At 44.7% G+C, this 25,184-nt stretch overlaps 1 protein-coding gene across 2 annotated transcripts in view; it reads left to right on the top strand.

The window, feature by feature from the left end:
- Nucleotides 1-25,184, top strand: part of adamtsl3 (ADAMTS-like 3) — a 486,079-nt gene that overhangs the window by 34,748 nt on the left and 426,147 nt on the right. The window lies entirely within an intron of this gene.

Genomic DNA, 25,184 nt, shown 5'->3' with positions numbered 1-25,184 from the left:
ATTAAAACCAATCAAGGGTGGCCCGGTGGCACAGTGGTAGCGCTGCTGCCTGACAGTTAGGAGACCCGGGTTCACTCCCCGGGACCTCCCTGTATGGAGTTTGCATGTTCTCCCCGTGTCTGCGTGGGTTTCCTACCACAGTCCAAAGACATGCAGGTTAGGTGGATTGGCGATCCTAAATTGTCCCTAGCGTGCGTGTGTGTGCCCTGTAGTGGGCTGGCGCCCTGCCCGGGATTTGTTCCTGTCTTGCTTCCTGTGTTGGCTGGGATTGGCTCCAGCAGACCCCCGTGACCCTGTGTTAGGATATAGCGGATTGGATAATGGATGGATGGATAAAACCAATCAATAAACAAATCCAATAAAAATGCCCCACATGCCCAGGCTTACCCCACAAATCCTTCAGGGATCCTTTTAAGAAAGCCGTTGGCAGAGCTGTGCATCCAAGACCAGCGTCAAGACGTCTTGCCCACAAGATAAGACTGTAAAGGATGTCAAGTGAAATTCTCGGGGTCACCGGCGATGTCAACGACCGGATTGGGGTTTAAGCCGGAAGTCTTAAATCACCCTGCCCGGAGAATTCCACAGATTGGAAGTCCAGGCTTAATGTGACAAGCCAGCGAATATTTACAATACGAAAGCCTGTTGGAACTACGCACCCTCCTCTTCTCCCAAAGTGAACCCCGTGCGGAGCTCTCCATCTTCTTCCTCGTCTTTTCTTGTAAGACAGATGAACAATGTGCAAAGTAAACACTTTTCTTTATTTGTCCATTTTATAAACAGATGTGCAGCGCAAAGCAAAGAAATACAACCGGTGGATCTAAGACGTGATTTTAAAAATCCTGTCCCCGAGACACCCAGATGTTTAGTGAAATGCCTGAAAAGTTGGCAGCGCTTTAAGCCAGGCGTACTTTTTCATTTCTTTTCTTTCCTTTTTTTTTTTTTTAAGTTAATTGTAAGCAGCACCTTTTCTTTCATATTTTTCTTTTCTTTTTCTTTCCCTGAGATCTTTCTCTGGAAGGTCCTCTGGGTGTTTTTTTGCTTTGGCTCGCTTTATACAGACACTCGGAAACGTATTCATCATTTGTTTTTCACACTTAATTTACGTCACCCCCAGTGTACCACTCACACATAAGAAAACAGGCTGGGAATTATTCATGAAGTGCGTGTGAAGAGCCTTAGGCTCTCGTAAGTGGAAGGGGTCCGGTTAGTCTGGACAACCCTGCCATTTCATTTTAGTGGTGATGAGAACCAAATTTTTCACTCGCAACAACTTAGCCGGCTCTTTCTCTTCAAGTGGCTTATGTGCTCCGAGCACCACTCTGGTTTTCAAAGACCCCGAGTGTTTCAGCAACAGCTGCTGCAGCCCAGTATGAGGATGGAAGATCAAATTTAATACTGAAATGGGGGGACTATGGTGGGGGAGCTCAATACCCAATTGCATTCTGGGTGGGACAATACTGGAAAAAATGCCTAGGCTGGGGGGGCCAGTATGTTAGGGGGTTACTGGATGATGTAAGGGGGTTACTGGGTGATGTAAGGGGGTTACTGGATGATGTTAAGGGGTTACTGGATGATGTTAGGGGGTTACTGGGTGATGCTGTGGGGTTACTGGATGATGTTAGGGGGTTACTGGGTGATGCTATGGGGTTACTGGATGATGTTAGGTGGTTACTGGGTGATGCTAGGGGGTTACTGGGTGATGCTAGGGTGTTACTGGGTGATGTTAGGGGGTTGCTGGGTGATGCTGTGGGGTTTCTGTTCAGCCCACCACTCCAACAGATGCCAGCACCCAATCACTTGTTAACTTTAGTCCAGCTACTGCAGGGTTGCCTGCATTTGTTCCTTGGTTTATGTATGTTTAATAATTATAATACATTTTATTTATATAGCACCTTTCCCATGCTCAGGGTGCTTACCCTTTTATACTAAATTTTTGTTATTTTTTGAGTTATTATTATTCATGTATGTTGTGTATATACGGAAATTCTGTCCATATTATTATACTTATGTATTAGTAGCAGCCCCCCACGCCTCCACCCGGGTAGTAATGAAACAGGACAGCGAGGAGGTACCCACCCGGCTCCCCACTCCTGACGTCACTCTTCCCCCTCCCCTCGGCCCGCAGCCTCTGTCTCGGATCAACGAGAATAAATCACTCCTGCGAGCAAACTATGACTCTTAGCGTGATGAGAGAAGTCGCAAAATCAACTGGAATGTTCAAGCAAATTCTAGAAAAAAATTCCCCTGTAGCCCTGAATCAGCCTCATCGCTCTTCTCTGGACTTTCTCTTGTGCTGTTGTGTCCTTTCTGTTATATGAACACCAGAACTGCACACAGGACTCCAGATGAGGCCTCACCAGTGTGTTATAAAGTAGAACCTCCTTGGTCTTGTACTCCACACGTCAAGGCGCTATATAACCTGACATTCTGTTAGCCTTCTTAATGGCTTCTGAACAATGTCTGGAAGTTGATAGTATCGAGTCCACTTTGACTCCTAACATTTACTGACTTAAACAAGATTTCCAGACCTCCCATTGTGTATTCAAACCTGACATTTTTACTTCTTACATGTAATTCTTTACATTTACTGACATTAAACAAGTTCACCTCCTTTAATCTTTCCTTCATAACTCATCATCCCCTGTAGCCCTGAATCAGCCTTGTCGCTCTTCTCTGGACTTTCTCTTATGCTGTTATGTCCTTTCTGTTATATGAACACCAAAACTGCACACAGGACTCCAGATGAGGCCTCACCAGTGTGTTATAAAGGTTGAGCAGACCCTCCTGTGACTTGTATTCCAGACGTCAAGGCGCTATATAACATGACATTCTGTTAGCCTTCTTAATGGATTCTGAACACTGTCTGGAAGTCGATAGTGTCGAGCCCACTAAGACTCCTAAATCCTTCGATTTCCAGACCTGCTATTGTGTATTCAAACCTCACATTTTTACTTCCTACGTGTATTACTTTACATTTACTGACATTAAATGGTTAACTCCTTAAACCAGGGAGAACATGCAGAATTCCGGCAGGGAGGACCCAGGAGGTGAACGCTGGTCTGATTTATTGCGAGGCAGCAGCAACTGGTCCCTGGCATGGAGGGCATGAGCATGAGGGTTACAGTATGCGAGTGGCAGATGCTTTCATCGGCGTACTTGCTACCTTGAAACTGGATTTCCCTTCAGCAGTGTTGAAAACTCTCCAAGGATTTAAGTACTTTTGGAAGCCGTCGTATATTTCCTTCCATGTATTTTCCTAACTGCTTTTTCCTGTTTAGATTTGCTTGCAAGGACCGGTGGTCATTATGGCAATGGGCACACGGCAGGAACCAGCCCTGGGCAGGGTGCCATCCCATACACTGGCACACTCGTATAAACACGGTTAATTTGCAGTTGGCAGTCTATTTAACTCTACGTCTTATAGGTATTCATACTTCAAATATAAAAAGTCACTCTGTTTTATCTTCACTCAGAGCATCCTCCTTGTGCACAGCGTGACATGCAGTGGATTCAGGAGGTTATCGAGACCCCTCACTTTCTACATAGATTCTAGTTCTGAGGGTACTTCATGTTTCTCAAATTGATGAAGAAAGTTTTTATTTTATTTCCATTCAGCTTTTTTGTTTATGTAATGACTGTGATCGTCAGTTATGTCACCGGTTGTGACGATATACAGTGGGCTCTTTAAGTGTTCAGACCCCTTCACTCTCTGCCCACTTTACTGTGTTGCAGATTTCATTTGAAAAGGATACATATGTCATTTTTGCCCATCAGCCGACACGCAATAACCCATAATGCCAAAGTGAAAACATGATTTCCAGAACAGGTGTGCAAATTTTATTAAAAGTCAACAACTGAAATCTCTCATTCCTTGAGGTCCTGAAACCCTTAATTCAGTTCCCAAGCCCCTCAGTTCCAGCTCTTTGATTCTTCTTGGTCAGGCTCTTCAAGCTTTGCACTCCTGTATTTGGGCAGATGATCCCCTTCTTCCTGGCAGGTCCAGTCAGGCTCCATTAGATTGGATGGCAAGCGTCAGTAAAACTGCCATCTTTAGGTCTCTCTGCACCATGTGTTCTGTAGGATTTACGAGCGGAAGTGTGGGCTTTGGCCGGACCACTCAAAGAGTTGTCTTCACTGTATGCTTCGAGTCACTGTTGTGCCAGAAGGTGAATTGTCGCCCCAGTCTGAGGAGGTGTGCAATCTGGAGCAAGCCTTCCTCAAGGACCCCTCGGTGTTTGGCTCCATTCATCCTTCCCTTAATTTAACTTCAACTTTATTGTCACATGTACTCAGTACAATGAAAATCGTATTCCGTGAATCTTCCAGCAATAAAGACGAACACACAGCAACTGACATGAATAGACAACAATCAACACAAACACTCGGGTGCAAAAGAAATGCAACACCGGACAGAAGAGTGTGCCTAGAAATAAATAAATGGTTCAAAGTAAGAACCTTAACCCACGGTATGACGTGTGGTGGTCGGCCGGGGCCCTTGTCTGGCCAGGACGCCTCCATGCTGGGAGGACCTCGGGAGCAAGCATGGACAAAGCGTTACCTCCCCCAGAGTCCTAGATGGCAGCCCCTTTGGGTTGTAGTGGTGCCTAGGACTCCTGCAGGGCTCCATGGGAATTGGAGTTTGGTGCAGCCCTGTTGGGATCCGTGGGCACCACCAGGGGGTGCTGCAGCAACCCCTGAGCCCTTATTGGGCGTTTTTTCTGCCACACCCAGAAGTGCTGCCGGAAATACGCCATCAAGCACCTGGAACACTTCAGGGGGCGTTATAAAAGGAGCCAACAGCCACTACTCCGGGAGCCAGAGTCGGGAGGAGGGAGGCAAAGCTGGCCAAGGAGGAGTGGAGGAGACTGTGTTGTGCCTGTGGGAAACGAGGAAGGCGTTTCCCACAAGGTGAAGAGAAATGAAATCCGTTTGCTTTTATAAGTGTGCCTCCCGTGTCTGTCTGTGTCAGTTTGGGGGTCTGGCACGCCCCCTAGTGGCTTGGTCACAGACGTTAATCTGTATCCAGCCCTGCAAGTTGGTCCTCCAACTTACAGGTAAATCTTGGAGGTTGGTGGCAGCCACTATAAAAAAAACAAACCTCACACTGTTCAGTGTGGTCTTGAGGCGTCACCCGTTGCACAGCTGCACTGTGATCTCAATCTGGGTGGGTCGCCGTGTGGTGGGTGCAGCAGGTCTTTTCTAGACACAAGCGACCCTTCAGTGCTGGGTCTGGGGCAGTGGATGGGTTTTATTGATAAGCCTGATGGCATAAGTGAGAAAACTGACTTTCAGCCTTGAAGTTCTCACGTCTCCCCAATGGCAGCAGTAGGAACAGTTCAAGGTGTGGGTGGGTTGTGTCCTTAATAATGTTATGGGCCCTCCAGAGACCTCTGGTGTCATAGATGTCCCCTAGTGCAGGGAGTGCTGCTCCAATGATATATTGTGGTGAATTTTACCACCCACTGTAGAGCCTTGCGGTCCCGTGCCGTACCGCTGCCAAACCACACCGTGATGGAGTAGGTGAGGATATTCTCCATTGTGCATCTGTATAGAGCTGCCAACCGTCCTCATTTTTCCCGGACATGTCCTCATTTTTAATGTGCCATGGACTGTCCGAGAGGAATTTCTAAAATTTTGAAAATGTCTGGAATTTTGGCTCCTAAAATTTGGAAATCACCTTTTCATTAGTAAAATTTGAAAGCCGTACACCGATCAGCATTTGCAGAAGTGCGCACACGTTTTTTCCCCCCCCTTCCCTTCCGTTCCGGTTAGAAAACAGCGCAGATATGGACGAGAAGAGAAACAACCTCTCACGTTCTTGGCTTTAACACTTCATCTTTTGAGTTCAGCTTGATCTTCTTGGCAAGTAGACAGTTCATTATGAATGTTGTTCCTTTCCTTACTTATTTGTAATCCTAATTCACCGTAACCTAAGTGAATTTATTCAAAATCGAAATTCCAACTTCACGTTTTCTCTGTGAGATCTTGTTTTCGATTCTTCTTGCTTTGGTTGAGCAAGCAGTTTCATACATCCAGGTACAGTCCGTCGTATTTAAGTTTGAGTAAGTACCGCTTTATAATATTTTAATGGAAAATAGCGTTATTACCACCTGTTGTTCCAGAAAGGATTTATAAATGTACATGAATGAGTCAACTATTAAAGTTTCAGTTGATTTTAAAAATCACACATTTATCCTGTCATATAAATGCAATATCTTTTTAGTTATCAGTTGATCGAGTAATAAGTCAGTCAGTCATTTTCTAGCCCGTTCTATCCTAACACGGGGGTCTGCTGGAATTAATCCCAGCCAGCACAGGGCACAAGGCAGGAACAAATCCCGGGCAGGGCACCAGCCCACCACAGGGCACACACACCAAGCACAATTTAGGATCGCCAACGCACCTAACCGGCTTGTCTTTGGAATCCCATGCAGACACGGGGAGAACGTGCAAACTCCACGCAGGGAGGGCCCGGGAAGCGAACCCGAGTCTCCTAACTGCGAGGCAGCAGCGCTACCCACTGCGCCACCCTAATAAGTCAGTTCTTCAAGCGATTTCATATTTTCATAATTCTTACATTTACTTAAATTCATTAATACCCATTATGCCAAAAAGAGAGTGCAAGTTACAACAAATCCCCTTCTTTTATCAGATTATATGAGATTTACTGAGAAAAATTGCTTTAGTGGGAAATATAAAAGAATGTAGATAAATGCAAATAAACTAAATTGCAAAGAGTAAAATTATTTTTATTTTGCTAGACGTGAATTTACCAGGTGTATCATTTTTTGCAGGTTTACGACAGTTGAACTATCCCAATAAGAATGGAAGGAATGAAGTCTGTTGATTTAAGAGGCTTGACATATTCAGAATATTTAATGGCTTATTAATTTGCCAGGGAATGTGTTTGTGGCCATCATATCATAATTATAGCGATAAACTGTAAATAAAGGATGATATCATTTTAAAAAAAAACATAACAATATAAAGATGTATGATGGCAGCCTAGCAGGAGTGGTACTGGGTCTCAAAACCGGCCCGGCATCCGACAATGTCGACCTACTCGGCCCATTATTCATTGTCATTTTCTTAAACTTTGTGACGAGTATGCGGCTCGCTACTTGCTATGAGCCTATGATATGAACTCTGTCTAAACTGTCGCCAAACTGTTGTTTAGACACAACTTAAAATTTGATGACGTGCTTAGAAATATAATTTAATGAAAGATAAAAATGTAGTAGCACGGCTTACACGTTATTAGAGAACATGTCAAACGTCCATGCCATGTCCAAGTGCCAGTACCCTAGTAGGCTAGTAGCTGCTCATTAACATCAGAACACTCTAGACGAGAACAGGCCATTCAGCCCAACAAGGCTCGCCAGTCCTATCCATTTGTTTCCTCCAAGAAAACATCAAGTCGAGTTTTGAAAGTCCCTAACGTCTTACTGTCTACCACACTACTTGGTCGCTTATTCCAAGTGTCTGTCGTTCTTTGTGTAAGGAAAAACTTCCTAATGTTTGTGCGATATTTACCCTTCACTGTTCTTGATGAACTCATTTTAAAATACAAGTCTCGATCCACTGGACTAATTCCCTTCATCATTTTAAACACTTCAATCATGTCACCTCTTAACTCTTTCAGGGCTGATGTCGACTTTTGTCAAAAGGAGGAGTTGACGATGGTAATCGACTGTCAACTGTAACAAAACCAGCTATTATGTTTTAGTTGGACTCTCATTGCTAAAAGGAAAGTTAGATTCATTGGTTTGACCGAGATTTCCTGGGCTTGAAACAACAGCTTTGGCTTTACAGCAAAAATGGGACTGACATCTGGCAAGAGATCAAAGCAAATGCGTAAAGCAAAATACTCCACGGGCGACGTTTTGCCTGTTCTCTCTGAACTGGACTTTGACTTGTCGGACTCCGATTTTGATACAAGTGATCGAAAACAAATTGTGAGGTTCCAGCTTCAGCTGACTGGTCCCCAGTTAATTGTGGTTCACCAGGGAGGACTGCCACTTAGCAATAATAAGAGGCAGAAACCAGATTGCAATGCTGCTGCTGCCCCAGCCACGCAAACTGGCATCCATAGCATGCAGCAATAGATGTTTTATGATGATTTCTGTGTGAAACCATCGCTTTTCAGAAACTGTCTTTTGGAAAAAATATTCAGCCCTCAAAGAGTTAATCATCTTTTGCTTAAACTCTAAAGGCTCAGCTCTTTTGATCTTTCCTCATAATTCAACCCCTGTAGTCCTGGAATCAGCCTCGTCGCTCTTCTCTGGACATTTTCTAGCACTGCTGTGTCCTTTTTATAGGACATGGACAATTCCATAACAATGGAATAAATAACTGAGCTTATAATGAAAACCTCACGTGATTGAAATGCTCCATTAACTTCACGTGATCAACTATAAATGTTCCGTCCTAATATGAACAATTCCTATCCTGCGCTTTATAACTTTATTTCGTCATACTAACAATCGCAGCTGAAAGCCACTAATTATCGCTCACGCCGACGACCAGAGAACAATAAAATGCATAATCTAAACTAATTATTAATGCTGAAGAATTTAAATACTACATATGAGATCAAATAAATTGCAGTCATGTATATGCTAACTCTGCGGTGGGTTGGCACCCTGCCCAGGATTGGTTCCTGCCTTGTGCCCTGTGTTGGCTGGGATTGGCTCCAGCAGACCCTCGTGACCCTATTCGGATTCAGCGGGTTAGAAAATGGATGGATGGATATATGCTAACTGAAATGTAGCGGTATCGAAACAGAAATCAGCAAAAGGCAGTTTTGACCAAATTTTTCGCTGCAGCATTGTGTACTGACAACAGACACGCCTTGATGACGTAATACAGTATATTATATAGGACGATAGAAATCGCAGTACCAGACAGATAATGTTTACTAGTTTAGAAAATTAATTTGAATGTCAAACTGTAAACAGTACATAAAATTTATTTCATGAAATGGCTGGCATACGACCAGACCAGAGTCTGCGGCCCTCCAAGCATTGCCCAAATGCCCTAATGGCCAGTCCGCCCCTGCATCCTAGGGAAAGGCATCCTGAGAAGTCCTCATTTTTCAACCCAAATGTCCTCATTTCCCAAGAAAGAGAGTTAGCACCACTACATCTGTAGAAGTTACTTGGAATGCCAAACACAAATGCTGCCAGGCTCTCCCCACCAGGTCTGAGAATTGGTAAGTTTTAAGTCGTGTCTTAACAACAGTTTGGCGACAGTTTAGACAGAGTTCATATCATAGGCTCATAGTAAGTAGCGAGCCGCATACTCGTCACAAATTTTAAGAAAATGACAATGAATAATGGGCCGAGTAGGTCGACTGTGAACAAGATGGGACAACTGGACCAACTTTCAAGTAAAGACTTTCCTCTCTGCTGCTACAAGGTGCTACTCCGGTCGAACCTCTTGACTGATTGCTCACAAGAGCCCTGGGTTTGCCTACAAGCTGCTGCCAGCGCTGCCTGCGTCACAAGTGCAGTGTGAAAGATCATTCTCTGCGTTGAAGAGAATCAAAAGCCGCCTGAGAAGCACAACGACGCAAGAACATCTTGAGGCGTTCATGTTGATGTCGGTGGAGAAAAGTATCCTAGCCAGACTTGACGATAGTGTGGCTGCTAAAAGCAGCGAACTGCGTAAGCTACTAGCCTACTAGGGTACTGGCACTTGGACATGACGTTGACATTTGACATGTACTCTAATAACGTGTAAGCCGTGTTACTAAATCTTTATCTTTCATTAAATTTTATTTCTAAGCACGTCATCAAATTTTAAGTTGTGTCTAAACAACAGTTTAGACAGAGTTCATATCATAGGCTCATAGTAAGTAGTGAGCCGCATACTCGTCACAAATTTTAAGAAAATGACAATGAATAATGGGCCGAGTAGGTCGACATCGTCGGATGCCCGGGCCAGTTTTGAGACCCAGTCCGCTCCTGCTAGGGTGCCATCATACATCTTTATATTGTTATGTTTTTTTTAAAATGATATCATCCTTTATTTACAGTTTATCGCTATAATTATGATATGATGGCCACAAACACATTCCCTGGCAAATTAATAGATCCTCCAAGATCTAATAGTGAGAAATTTCAATGTGGCCGCCCTCTTCACCTCACTCTCTCCGATGTACGGTGGTGGGTGCTGATCTCCCTTCCTCCCACCATGTGTCAATAATCATTTATTTCGTTTTGCTGGGGTTAAGAGAGATTACTGTCCTGACACCACTTCACAAGGCCAGCATCCTCCATCCTGCACAGTGACTTGTCCCCGCAGAAATCAGTCCAGTGTTGGTGGCATCATCTGCAAATTTTAATGATGCTGGTGTTAGGCTAGGAAGCGACACAGTTACGGGTAAAGAGTGTGTACAGCATGGGACTCAAGACACAACCTTGTGGGGTTCTTGTATTTTATGCTTATTATTTTGGAAAAAGGAAGGGGCAGCTCTGCGGAGGAATGAATGCGTGTTGCTGTCCCTCAAAGTGACAAAACCTTTCCTAATCAGCGCTGATGGTTTAGAGTTACATTGGTGTAAAAGAGCTGAGGACACTGCTGTCACCGGAAGTGTTGACTAGACACCTGTAAGTGGTTCAGCACAAGGCTGCACTTAAGTTTAAGTTAATTTTTCTGGATACTCGTGTCCCCTGTGATTTGTGGCCCCTCGTGTAGGAATACGAGGGACTTGACTCTCATGCGGTCCTTGGTGTGAATTGACGCCAACCTGAAAAGAAATAAGGGATCTGTTTCTGGTTCTCTTGGAGTATCTCGAGTTTCTGCCGCTGTAGTCATCCCTGGCAAACTATTGCGAGTGTTTATAACCCTCAGCATGAAAAAATGTGTCCTGTTCTGTGTCAGGCCTTGTCGTCTTTGCCGGGTCGCGGATTCTGCAGCTGGTAATTTAAATGTGTGTTTGTGTGTTATTGTTAAGTAAAACCCTTTTTTTTCTTTTCCTGCTCTCATTTACCGACCCGCCACTACTTTTATGATCAGGGGAGAGCTGGGAAGTAGAAGAGCCGTTCCTCTCTGGAAAATGTAAACTCTTAGTGATTTTTTTAAGTAACTTAGACTCTCCAATACTGTTTATGACAGGGGACCTCACCTCCGGTCCTGGAGGGCCCCCGTGGCTACGGGTTTTCATTCTAACCCTTTTCTTACTTAGTGCACTGTTTTTGCTCCCAATTATCTGCTTTTTCCTCAATTAACAGTGAAACAAGAACGGGATACAAAATGAACCAAAACAGGACCAACAGTGTCGATCATACAATATCTGAAAGTAAAGAAAGGTGAAGGGCTCTGGAATGGGGATCTGCTCAGCTCACCAAAACATTTTAAGAAAGAAATGACTGCCGTTGCACAATGAGAGCAGCAACAAGCCATGGAATTAAAAAATGGGTTTAACAACAAGAATTAATCCAAAATGCTGCTGCATGAATTATTACAAGAAGAAAAAAATACCAACACATAACTCCATTTCTTAAATCCTTACACTGGCTCCCGGTTAAGTTTAGGGCAGATTTCAATATCCTCCTTTTAACATATAAAACTTTAAATAGCCAAGGTCCGGCTTACTTGTCTGACCTTATCATGACTTACAAACCAGAGCGCACATTAAGATCACAAGATGCCGGTCTGCTTATGATTCCAAGGATTAATAAAATAACAGTGGGAGGTCGAGCTTTTAGTTACAGGGCCCCCTAAACTGTGGAGTGGTCTGTCTGCTACTATAAGAGATGCCCCTTCAGTCTCAGGCTGAAGACTCACGACTTCAGTTTAGCACACCCTGACTAGAGCTGCTGATTAACACTAGCATTACCAGAGTCTACGAAAAAACTTACTGTAGAAACGGAGCACACTTGAAATGCGTGTATTCCAAATAACGATCTATTATTTCCACTCTAAAACTCCATTTCGCTCCCAGAACAGCACACCCTGACTAGAGCTGCTGATTAACTGTACAGACTGCATCTCTGCTGTCAGTCATTAGCACTAAAACATAAGTAACAGGATAGTTAGAATTTGATACTAACCCTCACCTATTCTGTTTCTCTTCTTGGTACTCAAATGTGGCACTTGGTGCCACGGCCCACCTGCCAAGTTGTTTTACCTGCCTAAGGTAAAGTCATCCCTGATGGAGGATCGCAGGAATCATGAGAAAGACGGGTCCTTTCATCGGATTAGCGCTGTTTCAGCTGTGGAATGGCCAAATGGGGAGGCAGCTTGATGGCTGAGGTCTCCAGGACTCTAAAAATATCCAAATCATATTACGTGATATCATCTGCTGTTAAATTCTACCCCGTACTTCTAAAATTTTTATTTTTTTGCTTTACTGAGGATTTGTTCTGTTCTGTGTATTGTATTGTATCAAATTAGCAGTGGTGTGAAATCCACACCCACCACTTGTCAGATGATGTTCCTCACAGTGCAATGACTGATTTTCAAATATAAATCCCTTGCCTAACTGTTAAGCTTCCACAACCTTCTGTGTGAGGGCCTCTTTTGATCTTGTCACGATGCCACCATGCGTGTCAGTAGCAGAAGAGCTCACCAGAGCCTTGATGTCTGTGGTTTTGAATTAGACAGTCAGGTCCACCTGCAGACTCCCTAAGGCAGGTTCTAATGATGGGCACCTCATCTGGCACACCCGATTCTAATCTGTTAGTTTTCAAGTGTGATAAATGTAAGGGTGGACTGAGTTTTTCTATGTGACAAATGTGCTTTTTTTGTTGAAACTGTAAGGTCTGATGGCCAGGGAGGACTGAAAAAACAAAAAATAAAACTCCAGACGGCTGGAGAAAAAAAAAAAAAGAAATCTGTAGGGGTTCCAGGCCCCAAGACCACCCAGCCCTCTCTTGGCATTCTCCCTAACATCAATGATCTCAATCAGTCCTCATGGTTTTCAGGCTTCAGATGGAAGAATTTGATGATGATGGTCATGTGGACCTTTGGCCTCCAAACCATCAATGTTTAGATTATGAGAATAAATACACCATATCTGTTTTAGGCGTTCTTTGGTCACGTATGTCACCTTTATCTGTAGGCACTGTGTGGAAGAATATCTACAAGCTCAAATATGTTAAAGTCAGCAGGGCTGTACTTCCTTTTCCACACGACTATATACACCCCATGCAATGGACGGGTACTACCACCCAGGGCTTGTCCCTGCCTTAGACCTTCTGTAACCAGGGGCGGGCTGGCCATTAGGGCATTTGGGCAATGTCCGGTGGGCCACGGACTCTGGTCTGGTCATGAAATAAATTTTACGTCCTGGTTACTGTTTGACGTTCAAATTAATTTTCTAAACTACTAAATATTATCTGTCCAGTACTGCGATTTCTATAGTCCTATATAATATACCGTATTACATCATCAAGTTGTTTTAATTGTCAGTACACATCATTGCAGCGAAAAATTTGGTCAAAACTGCCTTTTGCCGATTTCTGTTTCGATACCGCTACATTTCGGTTAGCATATACATGACTGCAATTTATTTGATCTCATATGTAGTATTTAAATTCTTCAGCACTAATAATTAGTTTAGATTATGCATTTTATTGTTCTCTGGTCATCAGCGTGAGCGATAATTAGTGGTTTTCAGCTGCGATTGTTAGTATGATGAAATAAAGTTATAAAGCACAGGATAGGAATTGTTCATATTAGGACGGAACATTTATAGTTGATCACGTGAAGTTTTCATTACAAGCTTGGTTATCATTTATTCCATTGTAAATGAGCAGTTTTCTAAGTTTAGCAGATGCTAAGATTTGCACTGGGGGTGACGAGGATGGACAGGATTAGAAATGAGGACATTAGAGGGTCAGCTCAGGTGGGACGGGTGGGAGACAAAGTCAGAGAGGTGAGATTGCATTGGTTTGGACATGTGCAGAGGAGAGATGAGGGGTATACTGGGAGAAGGGTGCTAAGGGTAGAGCAGCCAGGGAAGAGGAACAGAGGTTTATGGATGTGGTGAGAGAGGACATGAAGGTAATGGGAGTGAAAAAGCAAGATGACGAGGACAGAAAAATATGGAAAAAGATAATCCGCTGTGGCGACTCCTAACGGGAGCAGCCCAAAAAAGAAGAAGAAAAAGTAAATGAGTAGTTTGATTATCGAGTTGGATGGCAAACAATACACAGATGAGGGTACATCAGCTTCTGATCCACTGAACAAATATCAAGTTAAAGTGTACTACCAGATAGTGGACACTATGTTGAGCAGTACTGAGCGACAATTTGACACATCAACAACATCTGTGTTGTATTGCCGAGCTGTCGCTTCTTCACCCGAGGAACTTTGGTGAAATTTCATTGTGAGCTATGGAAGATCTGCATAGACATTTGCTCAGATTTGATGATGGCGTAACTGCTGAACAACGACGAACAGAACTGCAAAGCTTTGGACAGCAGTGGTCAACACGTAAACAGTCAGTAGCAGACGCGTATACTGCGGAGGATGACAATGACAGCGACTGTGAACAAGATGGGACAACTGGACCAGCTTTCAAGTAAAGACTTTCCTCTCTGCTGCTACAAGGTGCTACTCCGGTCGAACCTCTTAACTGATTGCTCACAAGAGCCCTGGGTTTGCCTACAAGCTGCTGCCAGCGCTGCCTGTGTCACAAGTGCAGTGTGAAAGATCATTCTCTGCGTTGAAGAGAATCAAAAGCCGCCTGAGAAGCACAACGACGCAAGAACATCTTGAGGCGTTCATGTTGATGTCGGTGGAGAGAAGTATCCTAGCCAGACTTGACGATGGTGTGGCTGATAAAAGCAGCGTACTGTGTAAGCTACTAGCCTACTAGGGTACTGGCACTTGGACATGACGTTGACATTTGACACGTACTCTAATAACGTGTAAGCCGTGTTACTAAATCTTTATCTTTCATTAAATTTTATTTCTAAGCATGTCGTCAAATTTTAAGTTGTCTTTAAACAACAGTTTGGCAACAGTTTAGACAGAGTTCATATCATAGGCTCATAGCAATTAGCGAGCCGCATACTCATCACAAATTTTAAGACATCACAATGAATAATAGGCCGAGTGGGTCGACGTCGTTTTGAGTTTTGAGACCCAGTCTGCTCCTGCTAGGGTGCCATAATACGTCTTTATATTGTCATGTTTTTTTTAAAATGATATCATCCTTTATTTACAGTTTATCGCTATAATTATGATATGATGGCCACAAACACAGTTCCTGGCAAAGGTCGACCTCATCACCTCACTCACTGAATGATGCCCAGATGCCAGGCTCCTGTCTGTAACCCTCAGCTGGATCAAGCAGCTCTGAGAATGTTGTTACACCACCATAGAATCTTTCTAAAAAATAATTTTGTTGCCCCACGTGGGATATTTTACCATGTTTAGTGCCTCTCACATGGACATATTACCATAAACCACGTTGGCGAATGTAAAAGTGAAAGTTCTGAACGTCTGAAGGACAACCAGTAGGCTTCTTCACCACCTTTTTGGAGACTGCAGCTTGTGCAGAATTCAAAACTATCCAAATACAACTGGCAGTGGAAGTGATTGAAACCTAAAACCTGAAAGTGATCTGTCCAAAAATAGCACTGCACTGGCACGACAAGACTGAACACTACAGTAGATGCCACCTTAATTGGAAAACAAACAGCCGGGCTTATTGTTTGGGTGGGAGGCTCGGATTTCTGCATCCTGCTGCAGTGGACTTGTTTGTTTGTTGGTTTATTTGTTTGCTGGCTTTTCGTCTTTGCTCCTTGTTGTTGTTAACGTGGAAACTCTCGGGCAATAAATTGTGGAAGTGCAGCGACTGGAACTTCCCTTTGCTCATTAGCCTGAGTAGAAGAATAAATCTTCCCCTCTTCGCAGCAGTCCCCTGGGTCGTGGCAGGGTTAGCTCGGTGTCACCTGTTCTTTCATTGTAAACTCCATTAAAGCCTTACAGCTGTGCCTTTAAATATAGTCATTATGGCTGCTTTACGTGGAGAGGGCCCGTGAAGAAAACGAAGTTTATTTTTGTAACTAAATGTGGCAGACATGAGACCGGTGTGAGAATATGATGAAAATGCTCTTAGGAGCTTCGAAAGGGTTCACTCTTATTTAACCTAGTGGGGCACCACGGAGGGTCAATCCAAAGGCAAGATAAGCTGCCCGACTGCACAGCAAGGGGAAAGACAGATTGGAAGGTGGGACATATCCACAAGATGGCTAAGCGGGTGAGCAGACCTCCAAAGTCCACCGTATAATGTACTGTATACTGTGCATCTGGAGACAACTGCAAGTGAATTGTGCTTTAAAACTGGGTGGGAACGAATAGAAGGCTCATTGAGGGCCCTCCATATTGGCACGCCAGCAGGAAATGCTGGGAGATGTAGTCCGGCAATACAGCCCTGCTGGGGAGCATGTGTGCCACAAGGGGGCGCTGTTGGGAGATCATCTTTGTCTTTTGGCTGCTCCCGTTAGAAGTCACCACAGCGGATCATCTTCTTCCATATCTTCCTGTCCTCTCCGTCTTGTTCTGTCACCCCCATCGCCTGCATGTCCTCTCTCACCACATCCATTACCCTTCTCTTAGGCCTGCCTTATCTGTTCCTCTTGCCTGGCAGATGCGCTCCCTAATAAAGTGACCTGGAAGTACTTCCATTGGTTAGAAGACCTGGCACCAGAAGTACTCCCCAGGTCCTTAATAAAAGGGGCTGCACTCCCTTATGCAGGCAAGCTGGGAGGAAGGAAGGTGACACACGGCTGGAGGAGGGCAGTGAGGTGGTGAGAGGAGAGAGTATTGTGGAGCGAGAGACAGGAATTGGAAAGGAAACCTCTGCTTGGGCTACTTTTGGAGCTATTTGGTTAATAAACTTTCCATTATTTGATCCTGGGACTCTTTGTATGTTTGTGGTTTGGGTCTGATTGTTGGCCCAGTTCCATCACAATATCTAGGACCAGTAACGGCACAATGAACATGCAGTGAATCCACTTGACTTGAGCGTTCCTAGTTTTCATCCTCTTTCTTTCTCTGTACGTTTATCATTCGTTTGCTCAGAGGTTGCTGCTCTTCTTTTGTCCACCCTAGTGGTCCGCTACTTTTCTTTTTCCGTCGGCGTCTTATCACATTAAAACTGATTAAGTCGGTGTTTGCGTTGCAATTACTTAGTACGTTTCCTTAATTTTTCACTTAAGATGGCACTTAAGACTTCAATCTGCCTCAAGAATGATTTAAGATATGTAGAGGTTAGGGGAAGTGACGGCGAAGGTGGTAGGGATGAGAACGGCGCCCGGACACAAGGGCCACACTGCCGCCCTGCTGGCTGCTGCCGAGAGTTGACTCTACAATAAAATAAAATAAAAGTAAAAAGAGGAATAACGTTGGAGGTCAATCATCACCCCGAAAGTGGATAGTAGACGTCACATAATATACATTGTAAGATATGGCCGGCCATTCATCCCAGCCAATACCCCCAAGCCGCCAGGTGGAGCCCTCCTTGCAGCATGGAGGTCCCCAGAAGACCAGCAGGGCATCATGGACAATGTGGTTTTTATGCACAGCCCTTCTGGATGCCATGGGGGCCACAGGAGAGAGCTGCAGGGAGGACCGAGGGCTTCTTCGTGCCCTGTGACCCGGAGGTTCGTCATAGGAAGAGCGACGGACTTCCGGGTTGAAGAAAAGGACTATTTACCCTGACCCGGAAGGAATAAAGACTTGTGGACTGTTGGGCAGAAACACTTCCGGGTCAGGGAGTATAAAAGGACTGTGGGAGCTCCCAGACGGCGAGCTGAGTTGGGAGGCAGGGTGGCTAAGCGTCTGGGAGTTTGGAGGATTGGTTATTTGGTTTATTGTTTGTTATTGAGTATTGTGGGGCGGAGCGTGCTTTGTGCACATAATTATTATAATAAATAATAATTGGACTTTTATCGGGTGTCTGACGTGTGGTCTGAGGGTACAAGGGTGCGAGCAAGCACTTAATCTGTCACAACATATACCAGTTTTCAGCTACAGGTGATTTAAAATCCTGGGCAGCCACTGCAGCGTATTATATAAGAAGATATTAAGAGTAGAGCTAAATTGAAGCTGCAAAAACCAAAATTAGAAACTGGGATTTTAGGAGTTTCTTAAAATGCTCCACAGGATTGGCCTGTTGTATCTCTATTTGTAAAGTATTCTGGAGTTTTGGTGTTTTATAGCAAAAGGCCGCCTCACCACTACTTTGAAACGTGGCCCTTGGAATTATAAGGAGGCCACCATTAGAAGATCTATGTTATGACTTGGAGTGTATGGGGGGGGGGCAGGCATTCCAAAATATAGAAAGGAGCAAAATTATTATTATTAAAAACCTTGGGCAGAACTCCAAGAACTATGTCTGGTGAAGACACCTGCCCTGTGGTGAAGTATGGTGGTGGTAGAAGCATCATGGGTGCTTCTCAGTGGCGGGGACAGAGTGGTGGGTCAGAACCGAGAACAGGGTGAATGCAACCAAATAGAGAGACGTCCTTGCAGAAAACCTGCTCCAGATTGGGGCGACTGTTCACCTTCCAGCACGAGAAGGGCCTGAAGCATACAGTCAAGACAGTGCTGGAGTGGCCAAACCTATGCTCAGACTTAAACCCCATAGAACATCTGTGGAGAGACCTGAAGATGTCCATTTCCAGGTGCCTTGAGAAGATCTGCCAGGAAGAATGGCATAAAAATGGCCAATTTCCTGGCAGACCCGTACCCAAGAAGACTCAAAAATGGTATTGAGGGGTCTCTAGAAATTACTAAATTAAGTTTCTGAAATAATGATATAAATGAGAGATTTCAGATTTGCAAATTTAGTAACAATCCAAAACATCTTTTCACTTTGTTATTATGGGCTGTTGAGTGTAGAGTAAATGGCAAATGCATCCATTTATAATTAAATCTACAATATGATAAAGTATGCAGAATTTGAAAGGGTCTGACTACTAATTTGAAAGGGTCTGACTACTAATTTGAAAGGGTCTGACTACTAATTTGAAAGGGTCTGACTACTTTCTGAATCCACTGTATGTCTTGCTGATTTTTGGTTCCTGCTTTGTGCTGCCCCTCTGGTCCACCATAAACATGGGCGTCTGGAGGGATTCTTCTTTGGAGGTCCATCTTAAATGTGCTTCTTTATAGCTTTTTTTCTGAGTTCTGTCCCAGTTAGCATCTTGTCGCTTCTGAGGGATAGTCGGAGAGTACTGGTGGGGTAGGTGGGCGCTGTGGCGCAGTGGTAGTGCTGCATCCTCGCATTAAGGAGACCAGAGTTTGCATCTTCCCCATGGAGTTTGCATGTTCTTCCCATGTCTGCAGGGGTTTCCTCCCACAGTCCAAGGACATGCAGGTTAAGTGAACTGGCGATCCTCAGGTGTTTGTGTGTACCCTGCAATGGACTGGCACCATGTCCTGGGTATCCTTGCACCCAGTGCTAGCTGGGATAAGCCCTGTGACCCTGTTCAGGGCTAAGTGGGTTAGAAAATGACTGACATGAGAGGATTTCATTCTTTTCTGTATGTTCACACAAGGCCAGTTGTTCTCCGTCTTTTTCATTTTGAAAGCCACATTTGACCATTTTGGTCCAAACGCTGTGCTTTACATAAACTGCTCCTACCATGCTGCACTGAGGTGATGTTTTACAAGGCGGCCTGCCATGGACAATATAAGCCAAGTGTTATTCTAAATCATTCGGGTGGATGAAGGGGGGAGGCAGCAGTTTACTTGGTGGGCTTAGGGTGTCACATTATGAATTTCCTGAAGGTTTCCTCATTAAAAACTAACAGAGCACACACACACACAGCACACGTGTTATTTTAAGAACTTCCCAGAGAAGCCTGGCCTTCTGCGATGACCTGCAGTGTTGTCCTCCACCCCAACATCTCAGAAAGATTGTTCATTTCCCCCCAAATGTTTTCACCATCTTGTGAACCTAAAAAGGATTCTCCTGAAATGTCATCTGCAGATGAGCAGTTTATCAGCTGTCCTGGAAACTGAGGATTGGCAAGATGTACGAGGTAGCTGCGTTTGCAATAGATTGGAAGCTGCGATGCGGCATTTTTTTGGTTTTAATTTGAATTACAGCAGCACATGGCCTCTGACAAACATTTGACTGTCCTTCTTTTATGACTTTACAAGCTGATGGGTCTTAATGGCGTCTTTACACTTGACACATGTTTGAGAGCAAAAGGTCTGCAGCACTAAAACAGGAGAACAGATTTCCAGCGGTTAGGGATTGATGAACGTCTAGCAGAAGACGGGCGGACAGACAGACAGACAGACAGACGCACACACTATACACACTGCCTTCGGGTACTGACCAGACCCCTTCACTTTTTTTTTTTATACATTTTGTTGTGTTGCGGCCTTGTGTTGCATTCACTGTAAATGTTTTCCCTCCTCAAGCAGCACTCAATACCCCAGAATGACAAAGCAAATTTGCTTTAAGCAAATGGACATTAAGAGGAGACCTGACTGAAGTGTTTCAAATGACGAAGGGAATCAGTCCAGTGGATCGAGACGGTGACTTTAAAATGAGTTCATCAAGGACACGGGGACACAGCCGGAAACTTGTGAAGGGTAAATTTCACACAAACATTAGGATGTTTTTCTTTATACAAAGAACGATAGACACTTGGAATAAGCGACCAGGTAGTGTGGTCGACAGTAAGACTTTAGTGGCTTTCAAAACTCGACTTGATGTTTTTCTGAAAGACTAGGGGGCTCCGCTCTCTTCTTGCTTTGCTCGCCCACCCCCGGGTTTGGTTTACCGGATATATGCATTACAGTGGACCCTTGACTCACGAACTCAATTCGTTCGCGAGGGCTGGTTGTAACTCAAGTTGGTTGTAAGTCAAGACTATTTTTCCCATAAGAAATAATGGAAATACCCATAATGCGTTCTGAACCTCCCACTGCAACACTTACTTAACCTTTTCATAAAAAAGGGTTGTATAATGTGCATAATTTACCAAAACACCAATAATTTTTCTAATGTACTAACCAAAAAGTTATAAAAAGTGCCTAGCCTACCAGAAACAACAATTTCATACTGTACTCACCATTTAATTTGACATCTTTGGGCTGCAGGAAGGGAGGAGGAGGAGAATGAAACGGAAGGTGGTTATTGTTTGGAAGGAGCCTCCTTATGCAGATCTTTTCTTTGTAAAATTATCGAGATGGTGGATTTCGACATGCTGTACATACTGTATTTATTTCCCAAAAATTAGCTTTAGAAAATCAGGTGCGCGTCATACACGAGGAAACTCCTTCTGCTTGGGCTCGCTCGCCCACTTGTGCTCTCTCTCGCTCGCTTGCTCGCCCACTCGCGCTCTCTCTCGCTTGCTCGCCCACTCGCTCTCTCTCGCTCGCGCTCTCGCTCTCTCGCTCGCTTGCTCGCCCACTCTCGCTCTCTCTCTCGCTCGCGCTCTCTTTCTCGCTCGCTTGTTCGCCCAATCGCGCTCTCTCTCTCTCACTTGCTCGCGCACTCGCACGACAGTGCTCGCGCTCTCTCTCTAAACGCTTCCTATACAATCGCAACGCGAATCGTACACGGGGCAAAACTTTTTTCGCAATTTTCTTTGTAAAAATTAGGGTGTGCGTCTTACACGAGGGTGCGTGGCGGTATTAGTGGGATCGGTCACATAAACACCACTCTCATATTTCCGTACAATTTCCTTCTTCGTTTTGATTGTGATTGCTTTCTTTACCTTCGTTACCTTCTCCTCCTTCCTTAGCAATTATGCGTATTGCTTGCCATGGTCTTAGTGAATTATATATAGAGATAAATCACTGCACTGACCGAAATTACGGCCACAAACACATGTATCTGGGCTCCGACTGACGCTTATGAACGCTCTCAGCTGTTTGTTTACAATCGCACAAGCGGATACATGTGACCGCATTCGGGTCGTAACGCTAGATGTTGGTCGTAAATCAAGTTGTTCGTATGTCAGGCCGGTCGTATGTCAAGGGTCGACTGTATTTTCATTTTTATTTAAAAACTTTTGTAAAAAACAATATTTGTCTTTTATTTTTGGCCCCGGGTGTAGTTAAAATCTAAATGTTTCGTGGGATGTAAAATGCTGCTCACGTTGTGAAAGGAGAGGCTGAATGCACAATAAGGAGATGCAGTTGGATCAGCTGCTGTCTTGCTGCTGCTGGCGAGCTGTGTGTTCTGCTTCTCATGCTCCATGTCGCTCATTTAAAAGCCTGTACAGCAGCTGTCCTTTTGGTTAGATGTCCGTGAACTTGTTTTAAATTTTTGTAAGTAGGGCTTGACATGCAAAGGTCACCATCTCACCGGGTTTTGCTTCCTAAGGTTGTAATGTCTAGTCTCGATTGTCGTCAAAGTGTCTGTCTGACCCCCCTGGAGGCGTGCTACGCTCCTGCCACTTCACGTCTCTCACAGTCACGTTGTGAAGGGGGGAAGCTGAAAGAACATTAAGGAGATGCGGACGGATCAGCTGCTGGCGCGTGTTCTGCTAGTTGCGCTGCGTGTCGATCATTTAAAAGCCTGTACAGCAGCTGTCCTTTTTGTCTCACTGCCTTGTCTCGTGTGACGTTAATTAAAGTGTCTCTTGTGGGACGTCAAATTGTCCTCCGAGAAGATCACGTCTGGTCTTCCTTGTCTCCCTCCCAAGTTTTTTTTTATAATAGAGAGAAATAAGTGGATAGGACTCGTGGGCTTTGTTGGGCTGAATGGCCTGTTCTCATCTAGAGTGTTTTAATTTTCTAATTTTAGGAATTTGTGCTAATTTATTAAACATTGAACTAACCCACTGACACAAGTATTCAGATACTTTCCTCAGTTCCTTGTTTTGTAGCCCCTTTGGCTGTGATGCCAGCCTGGAGTCTTCATGTGTCTGACACAACAAACTTGGCATACCTGAATTCGGGGATTTTTCCACCCTTCTTCTCTACAGATCGTCTTGAGCTCCATCAAGTTGGATTGAGACCTTTAAGGAACAGCTCTTACCAGGGCTCTCCAGAGATGTTTGATTGGATTCGAGTCTGGGCTCAGGTAGCGCAACCGAAAGACAATGCCAGACTTGTCCCTGAGTCACTCCTGTGTTGTGCTTGTGCTCTCGTCGGCCCCATCTGAGGGCCTGAGCACTCTAGAGCAGGTTTTCATTAAGGAGTTCTCTGTAGTTTACTCCGTTCAGCTTTCCCTCAACCGTGAATAGTCTCCCAGTCCCCTGCCACTGAGAAAACAACCGCACAGCATAGTGCTGTCACCACCATACTCCTCTGCTGGAATGGTGAGGAGCGATTGCCTAGTTTTGTCGTGGAAAAAAAACTTTCTTCCATCTTCAAAGAAGGCAGTCATGGAGCCCAGATGAGAATGCAGAACAATTCTTTATTTGCGCATACGTCTCAATGCATGGAGTGAGCAATCAATTACATAATTCGTCTGCTTTTATACTTTTTTCTAATTACCATTACCTCATCTAATACAGCACATCATCTGGCTCTTAATATGCAAAACTTTATCACCTCCTCCCATGAGCTAACGCCACCAGTAATTTCTGACTCCTGTCGACTCTCCCATTATTCTGAACAAAGCTTCATTAAGAGGGCTGGCCTATTGATCTCATCACAACTTCATATTAGGGTTATATGGGCTTTCCCATCAGTTTATCCCCACTTTCTAGAGGGGTGTTTGTTACTCATTTACCTCATTCCAATCTTGGAAAATTACATTGGTGGCTTCTCTAAGTCGTGGCAGGGACCTCAGGTGCTTTCAGTTTAAACTTGAGTTACATTCAGTCCTTTTCCTTGTGTTTATTTAATACTTCATTCTGTTATGTCTTCTGTGGGAAGCAGCCTGGACACAGACAGGTAGACATCGTTTAAATCACCACACACGCTTTATTTACAATGTCCTACTATATACAGTGCACACACAACCCACTTCACCCCAAAGTCCAGGCCTTCTTCCACAATGCCTTTTCCTCAGGTCCGCCTCCACTCCTCTCCTCCGACCTCTGCTTTTTTATTCTCCTGACTTCAGCCCTTGAATGGAGGGAGGCAGCCCCTTTTATACACACCCGAATGTGCTCCAGGTGTCTCCCGATGAGCTTCCGCCGCCCCTTCCTGGTGTGGCAGAAGTACTGGCTGTGCACCCAGAAGCACTCCGGGTGTCCCTGGTCATCTTCCCCCCAGCACTCCTGGGTGTGGCAGAAGTGCTGAGGGCCAGGGCTCCATAGGCATTGGGGAGCCCCCTGGCGGTGACCACGGGCCCCTATAGGGTTGAACTTCTAAGCTCCGTTACCATGATCCCCAAAGCCACCAGGGTGGTCACCCCTCATGGTCTGGAGGAGGCGTAAGCCCTCTTCTGGTTGTCCTGGGTGTCCCAGTTGGGTACCACCCCCAGCCACTCGCCACACTTCATATATACAGATCCTCCTTGCTTAACGACCTACCTGTTTATGACCAGCTCTACGGCCAGTTGGTATTGTACACTGTATGAGAACTTTCGGTCATGGAAATAGCAGCACGGCATCTCTGCATCAAGCATGTCATCTCGCATCACCCTTTCTCAGTCTTACTCTCATTCCAGAAGCCGGTCGGTATTTGCTGAGACACGAGTGTGAAGTTCACGTGTCATGCTGTGGTTTATTTATTTAATTTTTTCTGCCCAGTCAGTGTGCTGCCACATGCCTATCATGTGATCAGCCCGTGGTGGTGTGGGTCGGCTCCACTCTACTGGCTGAATCCTGAGGTATGTTTTAGGTAATATATAATAATCTTTTACAATTTATCACAAGTGTGTAGTGATGATGCATGTGGTCGAACGACGCAGTGGCAGCTCGAACAGCCTCAGTATTGTCTGGTGTGTGGGCCGTTCGAACACCACCTGGGGACTTCTTTTTTTTTTTTAAGGCTGAACCCGTTTGTTCCAAATTCCGCACCCGTGTTGTAATCGCATGAGCAGATGGGACACGATTATGATGTCCTAACTGGTAATGATGCTGAAATTCCCTCTACACAGCAGTCACACTATCGCCATTGTTATAAAAGGCTTTCACAGCGAACGCTCGTTGCGCAACACTCCACTTCTCCATTACAACTAATAGCAAGGGGTTCTAAATGGGATCGCATTGGTCTCAAACAACTGCTAACGCCCCAGTGTATGTATATATGTGTATGTATTGTGGCACACGGCTGGGGGTGGTACCCATCTGGGACGCCCA

This window comes from Polypterus senegalus, chromosome 12, assembly GCF_016835505.1.
Source record: "Polypterus senegalus isolate Bchr_013 chromosome 12, ASM1683550v1, whole genome shotgun sequence".
Taxonomy (NCBI): domain Eukaryota; kingdom Metazoa; phylum Chordata; class Cladistia; order Polypteriformes; family Polypteridae; genus Polypterus; species Polypterus senegalus.
This window is presented reverse-complemented; position numbering and strand designations above follow the sequence as displayed.